General features: G+C 40.1%; 1 pseudogene; it reads right to left on the bottom strand.

The window, feature by feature from the left end:
- Nucleotides 1-683: 683 nt before the first annotated feature.
- On the bottom strand, nucleotides 684-1,113 carry LOC102858442 (annotated as a pseudogene).
- Nucleotides 1,114-17,164: the final 16,051 nt, after the last annotated feature.

Genomic DNA, 17,164 nt, shown 5'->3' with positions numbered 1-17,164 from the left:
AAACCAAAACGGACATCTCTGGAAGTTCAAAACCACCAGCGTCTCTGCAGGAGAAAGATGAGAAGTCTTCTCTTGGGAGATTTATTGCCTCTGAAAGCTTGTTGTAGGATCAGTTTTGAGTTGCTTCCTATTCAATAACACACATAAATCATTCGTACATGATTACCAAGGAAGGCAAGGTAGGGAGTTGTTAGGTGCTGTTGAGTACAATACACAGTGGCTCTGTTAACAATAGATATGAACCCTGTCCTATCTTGTTCCATCTTCATCATCGCTAACACACTTGACATCATTTCTGCAGCCACTATGTCTATCCATCTCATTGTGGGGCTTCCTCACTTTCACTGAACCTTCATCTTTCCAAGCGTGATGTCCCTTTCTTAGGATTAGCCTCATCTAGTTACTTTTTTTTGGGGGGGCACAGGTTTAGTGAGGGCTCCATACACACTCACAGCATCACATGACAATGGCACGGTGGCACGGTGATTCGGTACACGCACGAGGTGGCCCCCCACCCAACTGGGGCCCCAAAGGGAGTGGGGGCAGCCTCCTCGTCTGTGTCCCAGACCCAGCTGGGTCCCTTCCTCCTGGGCGGCTGGGGGCGGCAAGGGGAAGTGGGCGGCGAGGCCAGGCAGCTGGGGGGGGGGGGGGGGACCCGGACGGGTTCACGGGGGTGTGGGGGCTCACTCTAGCTACTGCAGCATCAGCAACTGTTTCAGCACCTTAGTCTGGCTGGTCTCCCGGATCTCACCGGCCAGGAACATCTCATCCACCACCGTGTAAACCTTGTAGAAGTTGAACACCAGGTCCAGCTCGCAGACATTGTGGAAATACTCATTTAAGACCTCCACGAAGTTGTGGATGGCCTCCAGGTAGGCCAGGTTGTTGTCACTGACATCCAGGCAGATGTAGAAGTAGAAGCCAGCATAGCATCGGTAGATGATCTTGAAGTTCCGGAACTCCGCAAAGTCAGTGGGCTTGGCGTCGCGCACGGTGACCACGGCGTGCACCTCCTCGATCAGCTTCTGCTTCTCGTCATTGTCAAACTGCATGTACCACTTTGGCCAGGCGGGTCTTGCCCGCCCGGTTCTGCATGAGAATGAAGGGGAGCATGACGATCCCCGTCCGGACCCCAGCGGTCCGGTAGTGACTGGGCGGCTCCGGCTCCCGCTTCCTCATCTAGTTACTTACTCAGTATTTGCAATGAAGTTGTTTTACTTTTGTCTCCAGTTATCATTCTGGCTACACTTTCTCCAAGACTTCACTGTTTATTCTTTTGGCAGTCCACGGGATATTCATTACTCTTCTCTAACACCACCGTTTAAAGTCATAAATTCTTCCATTGTCACCCTTGTTTATTGTAGAACTAAGTGATTGAAAAGGCTATAGCCTGAAACAGGTACACTTTAGTCTTCAACTGACATCAGTTTTTAGAGAGGTCCCTGGCAGCAGGTTCCAAAGCAATATATCTCTTCATCTTTTGATTATTAACTCCAGGGGTGTTGATAGTGGATCCAAGTAAGACAAAAATCATTGAAAATTTCAATCTTCTCTCCATCTATCATGATGTTTTATATAGTTTATTAGGGAGGAGTTTGTCCTGTTCATGTTGAGATGCAATACATATTGAAGGTTGTAGTCTTTGATCTTTTGCAGGCAGCATTTAAATCCTCCTCACTTTCAGTAAGTATGGTTGTATCAACTGCTTAACATATGTTGTTAAGGAGACTCCTTATGGTCCTGATACGACATTTTTCTTCATAAAGTCCAGATTCTTGAATAATTTGCTCAATGGACAGGTTGAACAGACATGGGAATAGGATGCAACCCCGATGCACACTGTTCCTGATTTTAAGCCATGGAGTGTTCTCTTGCTTTTGTTGGACATCAGCTTCGTGGTCTACGTATGAGCACAGTTGAGTGTTCTGGGATTAACGTTCTTCTCAATGTTAGTGATAATCTGTTATGATCCACAGTCAAATGCCTTTGCATATTCAAAAGAGGAGTAAAAATTATTAAATAGATGATAGACATTTATTAAGATGAACAAACTGTGAGCATTATAATTAACATTATGAACAAAATTATTAAAAATTCAGTAAGTTTTATAAACTTTCACTCAAATCCTAATTAAAAAGTTATCTCTTTTCTGAGTTGGTCATATATTATTCTATCATTTTTTTAAAAAAATAATAGCTTCACTATTTTTTATTTCGTTTAGATAATTTTTTTTAAAAAATTTCACTGTTTTAAATCTCAGCAAATATGAGGCACATTCTCCCTAAGATTGATAGATATAACTGCAGACACAATTGACTCAAACACATGAGCATGGTACAGCATTGTGCAGATTGTCTTCCTATTATGCGTGTTGTCATTACTGAATCTAAGCTGATTCAACTAAAGCAAATGATATAATATTTTTTTAAATTTATTTTGTCTGTTTAAGGTATGTGGTGAGGATCGATAAAACGGAAAATTTTCCTAAATCAATTTATTGAAAAACCAAGGACTCCTTAGATGACTATTTGTTGTTGTTACTAGGTGCCGTTGAGTTGACTCATAGCCACCTTATGAACAAAAGATCTGCCCCTGGCTCTATCCTGTGCCATTCTCACACCTCCTGACGCACCAGAGCCCATTGTGGTAGTCACTGCATCCATTTCACCTGGTTGAGGGTCTTCCTTTCCTACATAGACCCTCCCTCCGCTCTTCCTAGCATTATGTCCTTCTCCAAGGAATAGGCCCTCTTAGCAACATGCCTAATAGATTAATATACTTTAATGATTTGTTAAATTTATATGTGTGTAGTCAAACTCAGAGTCAGAACTGACTCATAGTTGACACTCTAGTGAGTTTCCAAGTCCATAAATCACATCAAAGTTGTTGTTGTTGTTATGTGCCATCAAGTCGCCTGTGACCCTATGTAAAACAGCCCTAAACTCTGCCCTATTCTGTGCCAATCTCACTATCTCTGATGCACCTAACCCCATTTCCCCAGTCACTGAATAAATCCACCTCATAGAGGGTCTTCTTCTACTGCACTGTCCCTCCACCCTCCCAAGCAAGATGTCCCTCTCCAAGGAGTGGTCCCTCCTTGCAAAATGTCCGAAGGATGTCAGATGAAGCTTCAGAATTCTTACCTCAAAGGAGCAGCCCGGCTTCACTCTCTCCATGACAAACCTGTTCGTTTTCTTAGCAGTCTATGGTATATTCAATACTCTTCTCCAGCACCACAGCTCAAAGGCATCAACTCTCCTTCTATCATCCCTAGTCATTGTCCAGCTCTCTAATGCATAGCAAGTGATTGCAAAGACCATGACGTGTATCAGGTGCACCTTAGTCTCCAGACTGACATCGTTGCACTTCAACACTTTAGAGAGGTCTCTAACCACAGACTTTCCCATCACAATACGTCTTTTAATTTCCCGACTTCTGGTGCCAAGAGTATTGACTGTGGAGCCAGCAAACCAAAACTCTGAACAATCTCAATCTCTTCACCATCCATTATTATGCTGCCAATTGGCCCAGTGGTGAAAAATCACATCAAAGAAGACTGTCTATCTTTCTCCCTTTGGGCCACTGGTGGATTTAAATGAACAGAGATGTGCAAAGAAACTTTTGGGTTAGCTGCAAAACTCCTTATGAACTGTGTTACTGGAATTTCTTCTTTCCCCATCACAAGGTACAGACTAAACATTGTCCTATCTGATTAGATTTTTGAAAGTATACATTTTAACCCTACATAATATTTGCTAATATAAATGACTGAAAATCAATTTAGTACTTTCCCTATGTTGGACACTTAGATTAGTGGGAAGTTTGTTTCTCTTATGCAACATTACAATGGAAAGATGTATAAAAATACTTTTGTTTATGCTTGATTATTTCCCTTGAGCATATTTTTAAATTTAGGTCAACAGGTATGAGCAATTTTAAGATTTTAAATTGCTTTTTAAAAAGACTGCATTAATTCAACTTCCCACCAGCAGTATATGAAAGTGGCCATTCCCACTCTATTCTTGCCAACACTTGAGCATTATCATCTCATTGAGATTTTCATTGGAGTTATGTTAAATCTATAAATCAATTTGGAAAGAATTGCTATCTTTATAATATTGATTTTTTTTTTCCTTCCAGGAAGATGTGTCTCCATTTAATGAAATCTTTATTTTATATTTCTTAGTGAAGTTTTGTTACTCTCTTTATATTAATACTTCATAGACTCTCTTAGAATTATTTCTGGGTGTAGTACGGTCTATTGTTTTTGTCTGACTACTGCTAATATGAATGCAAGGAAGATAGATGGCACAAAGTAGTAAGTGCTCACAGAATTGGTGGTTTGAGCCCACTCAAAGATATTTTGGAAGAGAGGTCAGAGATGTGCTTTTGGAGGTCCTGTGGAACAGTTATATTCTGCACATATTGGGTCACCATAAGTCAGACTCAACTGAACAGCAGCAATAATTGTAAATACTCTTTACAAATTGTGTACCTTCTACTCTGAAAAGATGCTTTTATGATATATTTGTCAATCACTTTGCTGAGAACTGAAGGGTCAATGGTTCCAACCCACTAGTAGCTCCATAGATGAAAGATGTGTGTGTGTGTGTGTGTGTGTGTGTGTGTGTGTGTGTGTGTATTCTTGTACACTTTTTAAAGACAATTCTATTCTGTCCTGTGTGGTCATTATAAGCCACAATCTATATAATGATAGTGGCCTTGTGGTTGGGTACTTTTCCCAAGATTGTGTTCCTTGAGAATTTGACCCTTTAAGTACTCAGTAAACAACCAAAGACTTCTATACTCAAGATGGTTTGAGAACAGTTATATATGATCAGCTTCACTTAGAAACACTCATGACACGTTCACGAAAGTTTGAGAAAAGAAATCTTCTCAATGATACATACTATGCTTAACAAATTCCAAGTTTATTTTATAAAATCTTTATTTTTTAAAAAATCCTTTAATGTTCCGTAAAGTAGATATTCTAGGAAGCTTTCTATTTTCAGCTGGTAAGCAAACCGATTCTTCATTCTTTATTTTAACTATGCTTTTTTGGCATATAACTCTATAGTGCCCTCCTATTCTGATATGGACTTGGTCATGTGAAGTGATCAGTGGAATTTAAGCAATAATTTAAAGCTTACAGAGGTTCTGGACGTGGGCTTGCTCACTGCTACAGCTATCCACCTTTAGAAAGCCATCTCTAGTGTACATACTTAGAGAATAAAGTGTACGGAACAGACCTGAGTCATTTTCGTTGTTGAGACCAGACTTGCTCAACCAGGAACTGGCCAACTTCCTTTATGAATGTGAACCCAGAAAAGATCAAAAGAAACATTGAGCTGAGCTTTCAGTCACTAAATTTCATAGTGGCTTATATCATTGTGACTGTAATAGAGAACTGATACACTCACCTTTAGCAGATTTGATGCTGTATTTATCTTATTAAGGAAATTACCTTTCCTGCATATTTTTTGAATGTTTTGTTAGTGTATATTTTTCTTTTTTATACAAATGGTGGCATTGAATAACTTCTGAACAGCACTTGAGATTATTTTAAGCTTTTCTAATTCAACACATATATGGTATTTGGATATCCTTCAGCTTAGTGATTAGGAATTGTGCTGCCATGATGAAGGACCACAATTTGAATCAACCAGCTGTTCGTTGGGAGAAAAAGAAGCAGTCTCCTCTTGTGTAGACCTTTGAAAATCCACTGGAGGGTCAGTGATGAATAGGTTCTGACTCAGTGGTATACAACTACCACATTCGGTATTTAGGGAGCTCTTGTGGCTTAATGGGCAAGAGTTGTGCAGCCAATGCAAAGACATACAGTTGAAAGGTACCAGCCACTCTGAGAGAGAAAGATGAACAAGCTCCCTCTGGTGATTTACTGCTTCTGAAAACATGCTGGAGGTTGTCTATGAATTTGTTCTAACTCTAGGACACATAACAACACATCCTGTTTTGAAAGAAAACTTGGTGGCATATTGGTTTAAGTATTGAGCTGCTAGTCACATGATCCATTGTTTAAACCCATCAGCTGCTTGCTCTATGAGAGAAAGATGAAAGAACCTTCTGTTTAAAATTATAACTTTGAAACCAGGGGTAGGTCATCACGAATACTTTCGGTTTTACAAGTTAAATCATATTTTTATATTAATTGGTGGCAAGAAGCTGTGCTGTAATCCCAAAGGCATGTGGTTCAAGGCCACCAGCCACTCCACAGGGGAAGGATGAGCAATCTCCTCCTGTGCAATTGACTGCCTCTGAAAACCCACCGGAGGGTCAGCTATGGGTCAGTTCCGACTCTATGGTAGACAACAACAATATGAAATTGTGCTGACTTTCCTGAGATGAATCATTCTTAGCAAAATTTGACAATTTTGATGTGCCACGAGTTAAATTGTGTCACACACACACAAAATATGTGTTAACTTGGATTGGCACATCTATTCTGAACGGATTTGGAATGGTTTGACATTTATGTAGTGGTCTAATTTGGCAGTTGTATAGTGATGCAGTCATCCTCTATGGTGTGACATGATATGATCAGCCAGTTGGTTATTAGGGAATAGGATGGAGATACAGCACCCTTTCTCAATATCAGCTATGAAGTGAGGTACAGAGAATGTCCCTGGAGTCTGGCTTGGATAACCTTTATTTTAAGAGTGACAAAAGGATTGATAAGCTATGTGTCAGAGAGTTGGACAGTGAATAGGGATGATAGAAAGAGAACTGATGCCTTTGAGCTGTGGTGCTGGAGAAGAGTATTGAATATACTATGGACTGCTAGGAGAACAAACAGGTTTGTTCTGGAGAAGGTAAAGCCGGAATGTTCCCTGGAGTCAAGGATTCTGAAGCTTCGTCCGACATATTTTGGGCATGTTGCAAGGAGGGACTGGTCCTTGGAGAGGGACATAATTTTTGGAAGAGTGGAGGGGAGGTGAAGGAGAGGAAGACCTTCGATGAGATGGATCGATTCTGCGACTAGAGTGGTGGGAATGAGTGCATTGGAGATGGCTAGGCTGGCACAGACAGAGCGGAGTTTAGAGCTCTTGTACATAGGGTTGCTATGAGTCGCAAGAGACTCGATGGCACATAACAACAACAACAACAACAACAACAACAAGTGAGCTGAAGGAGAGGAACTGAGTATTACTAAGAATTAAGTACCTGAAGTACTGGATGTCCTTTGGACCTGGAGTCTCCATCCTTAGAGCCTCCTAGATCAGGGGGAAGATGGATAACAAGGCACATGGAGGTCTTAATGACATGCTGGACTCACGGATGTGGAAAGGAAACAAGGACTTCCCCCCAGAGCTGATGATACACAGAGAAAGCATTCCCTTAGAACTGGCATCCAGAATTCAGACTTCTAGTCCCCTGAAGTATCAAGTAATATATTTGTTTATTAAAGCTACCCAGATATTTTATATGATAAAAGCACTAGGTGACTAAGATAAAATACTAAGACTTTTCTCAAGTTTTTGGAACAAATAGTTATAAGGTCACCATTCATCTGTCAATTCTTCGTGTTATATTAGCTTTTGTGTTGCCACGTGGCTATTAAACTGAAGTTTTTCCAGAGGTGTTTCAAATATCCTCAGAGTGATCCATGGTAGATAGGTGTTAGTGAAGTTTCCGGATTAAGATAGACTAGGTAACAGGATAAGCAACTGCTTCTGAAAAATTCAGCCAGATATCTTTTGTGAAGAGCAGAAAATATTGTTTAGTATATAGTATTTGGAAATTGAACCCTTCAGTTAGGAAGGCTGATAGATAGGGTTGCCTCCTAAGTAAAACCTATTTGAAGGGTATACTAAGAAAAAAGCTCACAAAATTTTTATTTCCTGATTGATTGTCATTTGCTGATGTGGCATGATTCAAAATGAAGAGAAATTGCTTCAAACATTCATTTATTAAATTATTATTGAAACATGGAATGAATGAAGTATGAATATAGTAAAATTGGATGTTGTAAAAAATGAAATAGAACATATAAAAATCAATATCATAGGCATTAGTGAGCTGAAATGGACTTGTATTAGCCATTTTGAATTGAATTGTGCCAAGAATGACAGATTAAAGAGAAATATAACCACATTTATTGTCAAAAAAAGAACATTTCAAGATCTATACTGAAGTATAATGCTGTCAGTGATATAAAAATATCCATACACAAACCAGGAGGATCTCTTAATATAAATATCATTCCAATTCACAGACCAATTACAAAAGACAAAGATGAAGAAGCTTGAGAATTGCGACAAATTTCTGCAGTTTTAAACTGATCAAATATACACACAGTATGCATTTAAAATTACTGCTGATTAGAATGTATAAATTGGAAATAAAGAAGAATAAATTTAATTTACTGAACATGAATGATTTGAAAACCAGATGAGTTGTGGGATAACGTTATGATACATAAAGAAAGCAAAAGATTATTAACAATACAAGAAAGAAACAACCAAAACAGAAGTTAGAAGAGAATCTGCAACTTGTTTTTAGATGTTGTTGTTACTATGTGCTGTTGACTCACCTGTGACCTATAATGGCCCTATATACAGCAGCTCTGAATCTTGCCATGTCCTGAGCCAGTCTCACTCATTCTGACACACCAAACCCCATTTCCCCAATTGCTATATCAATCCATCTCATTTGGGTTCTTCCTCTCTGGCTCTGAGCCTTCACCCTTCTGAACATGATGTCCTTCTCCAAGGATAAATCTCTCCTGGCCCCAACGTATGTGAGACAGAGCTTCAAAATCCTAGCCTCCAAGGAAAAACTTGGTTTCACCCTCTTCAAGAGAGGCTGAATTTGTTTTCTTGGCAGTCCATGGTATGTTCAAGACTCTTCTCCAGCACCATAATTTGAAGGCATTGAATCTTCTTCTGTCATCCTTAGTCATTTGTCCAAGTCTCTGAAGCATAGCAACTACTTGCAAAGACCATGGTCTGGATTAGGCACACTTTAGTCTCTATACTGACATCATTTCTTTCCAGTACTCTGGAGAGGTCCCTGACAGTAGATTTTCCCAGTGCAATTTGTCTTTTTATTTTCTTACTGCTGGTACCAAGAGTATTGATTGTGGAACTGAGCAAGCAGAAATTGTTAACAACCTCAATCTCTTCTTATTACATCATGGTGTTGCCAATTGGCCCAGTGTTAACAATCTTTGTTTTCTTAATTTTGAGCTTCAATCCATATTGAAGACTACAGTCCTTGACCTTCTGCAGCAAGTGCTCCAGATCTTCTCAGTTTCAGCAAGCAAGGTTGTATCATCTGCATAATGTAGACTGTTGATGAGTCTTCCTTCAATCCTGATACCACATTCTTCTTCAGAAAGCCCAGCTTCCTGAATAATCTGTTCTATGTATAGATTGAAATGATATGGAGACAGGATGCATCCCTGACACAGTCCTTTCCAGATTTTGAACCATGCAGTGTTTCCCTGCTCTGTTCTGAGGATTTCTTCCTGGTCCAAGTATAGGTTTTGCATAACAAGCACAATCAAGTGTTCTGGGATTCCCATTTTCCTCAAAGCTAACCACAATTTGTTGTGATCTACCTAGTCGAATGCTTTTGCATAGTCGATGAAACATATATAAATATTTTTCTGTTATTCTTTGCTTTCTGCCAAGATCCATCTGACATTGGTAATAATGTATCTAGTGCCATAATATCTTCTAAACCCAGCTTGTATTTCTGGTAGTTCTCTGTTTGATATATTGTTCCAGTCGTTTTGGATAATCTTCAGCAAGGTTTTGCTAGCATGTGATATGAGTGATATTGTTCGATAATTTACAGACTCTATTGGGACACCTTTTTTTGGAATGAGAATAAATAAATAAGGATCTCTTCCAGTTACTTGGCCAAGTAGTTGTCCTCCAGATTTCTTGACCCAACTTGGTGAATACATTCAGGGCAATATCTGTTTGTTGAAATACATCAATTGATATTTCATCAATTCCTGGGCCTTTATTTTTTGCCAAGTCCTTCAGAGTAGCCTGCCCTTCCTCCTTCATCACCATTGCCTCTTGACCATATGTTGTTTCTTGAAATTTTTCTGTATCAGCCACTTCTTTTTGGTACAATGACTCTCTGGTATACTGAACCATTCAATATTCTGCCCATAGCATCCTTAAGCATTGCAGCCAGCAATGCTTGAATTTGTTCTTTAGTTCCTTCAGCTTAAGAAATGCTGAGTGAGTTTGACCCATTTGATTTTTCAACTCCAGCTCCTTATACATTTCATTATAATACTTTGCCTTGTCTTTCTGAGCTGCACTTTGAAATCTTCTATTCAGTGATGAAGTGAGAAAGCCACAGGAGATTTCAAAAGATAACAAGAGAAAGCAAAGTAGAGAAAGATTTAGAGTTAGAAAACTAAAAAGTAAGGATGCACTTTGAATTTCTCAGGGTGGAAGAACTGAATTAAAAAAGTGAAAAAGTTGTAATAATGAGGAACAATGGGAATTTCAGAATACCTGACTGTGTTCATATGAAACCTATATTTGGAACTGAAAGTGCTTGTCAAAACAGAGCAAGAAAACATTATCTGGGTCAAACTCAGAAGTATGTCAGGGATACACCCCGTCACCATATCTTTTCAACCTATATATGGAACAAATCATTCTGGAGTCTGGACTTTATGAAAAAGAATGTGGCATCAGGATCAGAGGAGGACTCATTTACAACCAGTGTTATGCAGATGGTACAACCTTACTTGCTGAAACTGAATCTGACCTGAAGTGTTCAGTGCAAAAGGTCAAGGGCTGCAATCTTCAATATGGATTGCATCTCAACATCAAGAAGGCAAAGATTCTTACCAAGAAATCAGTTGACCATAGGTAGATGAGCTGATTTCTGGGTCTCAATTCTATTCCATTGATCTTTATGTCTGTCATTGTACCAGTATCGTGCTGTCTTGACCAGTATGGCAGTGTATTAGGATATGAAATCAGGGAGTGAGATGCCTCCTACTTTGTTTCTCATTTTAAGAAGTGCTTTGCTTATTCGGGGCCTCTTTCTATTCCAAAGGAGACTGGAGATTGCCTTTTCCATCTCGTTGAAGAATGAGATTGTTATTTCTATTAGAATTGCATTCAACGTGTAAATTGCCTTTGGTAGTATTGTCATAGTCACAATATTGAGTCTTCCTATCTAAGAGCAAAGAATATTCTTCCATTTCTCCAGATCTCTTTTTGATTCTTGTAGTAATGTTTTGTAATTTTCTTTGAATAGATCCTTTGTACTTCTGGTTAGATTTACTCCCAAGTACTTAATCTTGTGATTAGTTATCATAAAAGGTATTGTATTGTTTTTCTTAGCTCCAGCTCTGCATTCTCTTTGTCACTGTAGAGAAAACCAACTGATTTTTATATGTTGATATTTTATCCTGCCACTTTGCTGAATTAGTCAACTATGTCCAGTAGTTTTCTTGCTGAGTCTTTAGAGTTTTCTAAGTATACTATCATATCATCTGCATAAAAAGGTATTTTTATCTCCTCTTTGCCAATATGGATACCTCTTATTTCCTTCTCGCCTTAGTGCTATTACTAAGACTTCCAGTACAATATAGAATAAGAGACATGATAGTGGGCATCATTGCCATCCTGTTCTTAAAGGGAATGCCTTTAATCTCTCTCAGTTGAGAATGATTTTGGCTCTCAGGTTTGCATATACATTTTTTTCCTATATTGAAGAAATTCCCCTCTAATCCTATTTTGTTGAGTATTTTAATCAGGAAAAGGTTTTGGATTTTGCCAAAGGCCTTTCTTTCTGTATCAACTGATAGGATCATGTGGTTCTTGTTCTTTGTTTTGTTTATATGATGGATTACATTGCTTTTCTTATGTTGAACTATTCTTGCACCGCTGTAATGAATCCCACGTGGTCATGGTGAATTATTTTTTTGATGAATCATTGGATTCTATTGGCCTGGATTTTATTCAGGATTTTTGCATCTATGTTCATAAAGGTCTTTCATTCATAGGGTCGCTATGAGTTGTCTACAACTCGACAGCACTTAACAACAACAACAATAACAATGACAACATAGAGAGAGCTACATTGGCCTAGTGGACAGAAAGTTATGCTCCCAAGCCCAAGGTGGGTGATTTGAATCCGTGGCCTTCAGGCCTGTTTTGAATTGTTTTTTGTCAAACATTCTTCTAAGTGGTATAGCACTTGTCTGTGCACTGCTGTACAGAGGTAATTCATGGTTGCTGTGGTGCTAAATACTGTGACACTGATGAGCCAAATGCGATAATGGTTACCCATGGTGGACACTGTTTGGTGGAGCGTCCCAATTAAGACAAGCTTGGAAGCAGAAGTGGCATCCACTTCCGAAATGGCTTGCCTCCAGAAATTCTATGAACGGTGCTCAGGTCTTTCATTCATAGGGTCCCTATGAGTTGTCTACAACTTGATGGCACTTAACAACACAATAACATGTTCATAAGAGATATTGACTTATAGTTTTCTAAACTGGTGGTGTCCTTTCCTGGCCTTGGTATCAAGGATATGTTTGCTTCATAAAATGAGTCTGGGAGAATTCCATCTTTTTCTATTTTCTGAAATAGTTTATGTAGAATTGGTGACAGTTATTCTCTGAAGTTTGATAAAATTCACTTGTAAAACCACCTGGCCCAGGGTTTCTTTTGGCTGGAAGTTGTTTTATTACCTTTTAAATTTCTTCTTTTGTAGGGTCTGTTCAGGTATTCAATTTTGGTGTAAGTTTAGGTACGTTGAGAATTTCTAAGTATTTGTCCATTTCCTCTAGGTTTTCATATTTGTTTAAGTATAGTTTTTCCATAATATTCCAATGTTAGCCTTTTTATTTTAGTTGGTTCTGTTGTGTTGTTGCCCGTTTCATCTCTTATTCAGGTTATTTATGTCTTTTCCTTCTTTTGTTAGTTTTGATAGTGGTTTGTTGATTTTGTTCTTTTCAAAGAACCAACTTCTAGTTTTTCTTTATAATTTCAATTGTTTTTCATTTTTCTGTTTCATTTATTTCTGCTCTAATTTTTATAATTTCAGTTTTTTTAGAGGTTGTCAGGTTTTCTTGCTGTCCATTTTCAATTTGTTGGAGACAAGGAGAAGTTATAAATAAGAACATGAAAATATCTCTCTTACAGGGATATTGTTGAGGAATTCCTGAATAAAGTCTAGACACATGTTAGGTATCATCTCATCAGCTCTAACTCAGAGTGATAACAGATTAAAATACCACACAGGCCTGCATCATCCTCACAATTATTGCTATTCTTGAGCTCATTATTGCACTCAATATATCAATCCACGTAAGAGAGTCTTTTACTTTTTTACTAACCTTCTACACTGTTGTTGTTGTTATTAGGTGCTGCTGAGTCAAGTATAACCCATGCTGACCCTATGAACTCTGTCCTATCTTACAGCATCCTCATACTTCCTGACACATTAGAGCCCATTGCCATAGTCACCATGTCAATATACCTAGGTGAAGGTCTTCCACTCCTTCGCTGACCCTCTACCTTTCCAAGCACCATGTTCCTCTTTAAGGAATAGCACCACCTAAAAACATGCCTGAAGTACGTGAGGTAATCCACGAGATGTTCAGGACTCTCCTCAAAGCTCAAAGACATCAATTCTTCTGTCATCCTGATTCACTTTCAAGAACTCAGATGCATAGCAAATGATCAAAAAGACCATGGCCTGAATTATATGCACATGAGTCCTCAAACTGATATCATTACTCCTCAATAATTTGGAGAGGTACCTAACTGTAGACTTTTTCAGTGAGATCCGGTCTCCTTATTTCCTGACTGCTGGTAGCAAGGGTGTAGATGAAGTTGACAGTTTTGATATTTTCTTAATCTATGATGAATATAGGAACAAGAGCACATGGTGATAAAGGAGGAAGTTCAAGCTGCTCTGAACGAATTGGAAAATAAAAAAAAAGCCCTAGGAATTGATGGTATACCAATTGATATATTGCAATAACCAGATGCTGCCCTAGATGTGCTAGTACATGCCATGGTATTTGTGATCACTTGATATGCATCAGAAAGCTGAACAATGACTAGGGATGATAGATGTATTGATGCCTTTGAGCTGTGGTGTTGGAGAAAAGTATTGACTATACTATGGACTGCTAAGAGGAAAAACAAGTTCATCCTGGAGAAGGTTAAACCACTCCTTGGAGGCAAGGATTCTGAAGCTTTGTCTGACATACTCTGGACATGTTGCAAGGAGGGATCAGTCCTTAGAGAGAGATGTCATGCTTGGGAAAGTAGAGGGACAGCACAGGAAAGGAAGACCCTATAAGAAATGGATTGATTCAGTGACTGGGGTAATGGGATTAGGTGTGTCGGAGAGAATGAGATTACATGTTTAGTCTAAGTATGTATATTTATTTTAAATAAGTACTTCCTAAGCCTCATGTCACAATATTTAAAGATACTGTGGGCAATATATTGAATAACCTAGAAAGCATCATAATAAGATCACACAGAATCATTGTACTAAAAAGAATTGACTGACACAGAAAACTTTCAGGAAGTACAATATGAGCAGGAAACAATGGTAATGATGGAGGAAGCAAAATGAAAGCTGCAAAATGCAAGGCCCCAGGAATCAATGGGATACCAATTGACTTGTTTCATTTAACAGATGCAGCCTTGGATGCACTCACCAGTCATACTAGGAAATTTGAGGATAGCTGTCCAGGCAATGAATTGGAAGAGGTCCATATTTGTTCCCATTCCCAAGAAAAGTGATCCAATTGAATGTGGAAATTATCAAACATTATCATAAATATCACATAGAAGCAAAAATACTGGTGATTGCTGTTGTTGTTGTTATGTGCCTTTGAGTCGTTTGCAACTCATAGTGACCCTATGTACAAGAGCTCTAAACACTGTTCTATCCTGTGCCAACCTAGCCATCTCAAACGCACTTATTCCCACCGCAGTCACAGAATTGATCCATTTCATTGAAGGTCATTAAAAACTGCTAGAACAGACTGAGAAGATGGCGGTGGAGGTGGAGACAAGGTGGTGAGCTGTGGGAGCAGTGGACGACTTGGAGGAGGGCCACTATGACCTTCTACAGACCTCTGTTTATTAATAGTTGAACAGTTAAACAGTTGATGACTGGTCTTCAGTGAAGATCAACAACAGGAATTCAAGGATTCCCAAGGAGGAATGGGTGAGTTCCGCAGCTCCCAGCCTCCTCCCACCGAGCCCACAACGCAATGCCACTGCAGCTCCATGAGGCTCCCACTGCCAGAATCCATAGATTCCCTTACCCAAGATGGATGGTAGGCACCGGGCCTCCCCAACACTGGTGCAGTGGAGCCACCACACTGCCGCAAAGTGGACTTGTTCTGGGGAGAATTCTTGGAGCCAAGATGGCAGCAGTGGGAGAAGCGGGCAGCTGCCTGAGGGAGATGCTTGCCTGGCCGCTCTTGGGAAAGGAGACTCGGCCACCCGTGGGGGACGAGAAGGGCTCCCGGCCGCCCACGGGAGATGCTCACCCCACTGCCTGCAGGTTTAGGTTTCCTTGGACAGGCCAGAGAAGATGAGCACTGATACAACGGATTGTTGAAAGTCACTGTGAGTTGTCTACTTGATGACACTTAACAGTGGCAGCATGTCCAAGAGGACCGACATCCTAAATGCACCACATATTTTGATCTGTTGAATGCTTCTGCCAAAAGCTGTTTAGACCTGGGGGAAGTCTGTTCACAACTCTCGGGTTCCCTTTGCCATTTATAAAGGGGGAGGGCAGTGACACCTACTTCAAATTATAGTATGACCACTTATTGGGGGGGGGTGTAAAGTGGCGGTGCTGGAATTGGGGATGCTGTCCCTGGCCACATACTCTTTGGTCAGGCGAGAGGTACAGACTGGGGTGGGAACAATTAAAGGGGGAGTGTACCAGCCAGCCCCTGGGAGGTGTTACCCTGCTAGGGGCAGGCCATCTTCAGCCCCTGGCTCAGGGCAAGCTGTCATGGCCTTCTGCTTGGGGCTGGATGTCTTAGACCCCTGGCTCAGGGCGAGCCATCATGGCCCTCAGGGTGAGCTCCTCAGTTCCCAGATTGTGCCATCTGACCCCTGGGTGGGAAAAAAAATGCCTAGGGTATCCAGAGAATTTTATCTAGGCTACTTTCTACCACCCTCTCCCCCAGTAAACCTGAAAGCAACACCCTCAAAGCCCTTCTATTTGTAACTCACAAGTTTGTTCTCTCTAGGTTTGCTCCCTTTCCTACAGGTAACCTTAACACTGAGTTTTACTCCAGACCTGACCCTGAATCCAGTGCCAGTGACAAAAAGGAAATACAACTGACAGCTAAGGAAGCAAAGGAGGATGGAGCCTCTGGGTTCAACCAGCCATCCCCACTGGACCCACCTGGGAAAATACTTTGCAGTCCAGAGGGGAGCAAATGACAGGAAAATATCTTCTAACAGAACAAGAAGGCAAGCAGCTGTAACCCAAGACCACCAGTAAGGTGATAAAGTGTCCTCCCTTTCCCCCTTCACATCAACACCCCTGCTCAGCATGAAGAAGTCAGAGAGTCTGCATCCAGTTCCCAAATCAATAAGACAGTTGGTCTTATTAATCACCATTGGAATATGCTTACCATTCCCCTGTAGCACCTGGTCCCCACTGGATCCTTTTCATTTCCTTCACCTGCTCCCCTCACCAACCAAATTGTGCAGCTCTGCAACTGCACCCCTGCAATTTTTATCCCTGCCCATCCTCACCCTTCTGCCCCCAACCTTTACCTCCTTGTGCCACCAATGTTTTTTCCAATAAAATTAAAATAAAACAAACAAACAACAACAAAAAACTGCTAGAACAGTGCATAGACAGAGAGCTGCCAGATGTTCAAGGAGGATTTAGAAGAGACTATAGCACCAGGAATATAATTTCTAATGAAAATAAAGAATACCAGAAGAATGTCTGTTTGTGTTTTTTGACCATGTGGATCATAACAAGTTGTGTCTGACATTGTAAATAATGGGAAATTCAGAGCCTTATGTGGAACCTGTATCTGGACCAACAGGCCGTTGTGTGAACAGGGCAAGGGAGCACTGAATGTTTAAAATAGAGGAGGGAATGTTTCAGGGTTGTGTTCTCTCTCCATATTTATTAAATCTGTATTCTG

The sequence above is a fragment of the Elephantulus edwardii genome, unplaced genomic scaffold (genome assembly GCF_000299155.1).
Source record: "Elephantulus edwardii isolate Elephantulus edwardi_28Jun2011 unplaced genomic scaffold, EleEdw1.0 scaffold00038, whole genome shotgun sequence".
NCBI lineage: Eukaryota > Metazoa > Chordata > Mammalia > Macroscelidea > Macroscelididae > Elephantulus > Elephantulus edwardii.
Note: the sequence above shows the minus strand (reverse complement) of the source record. Positions and strands in the feature narration are given on the sequence as shown.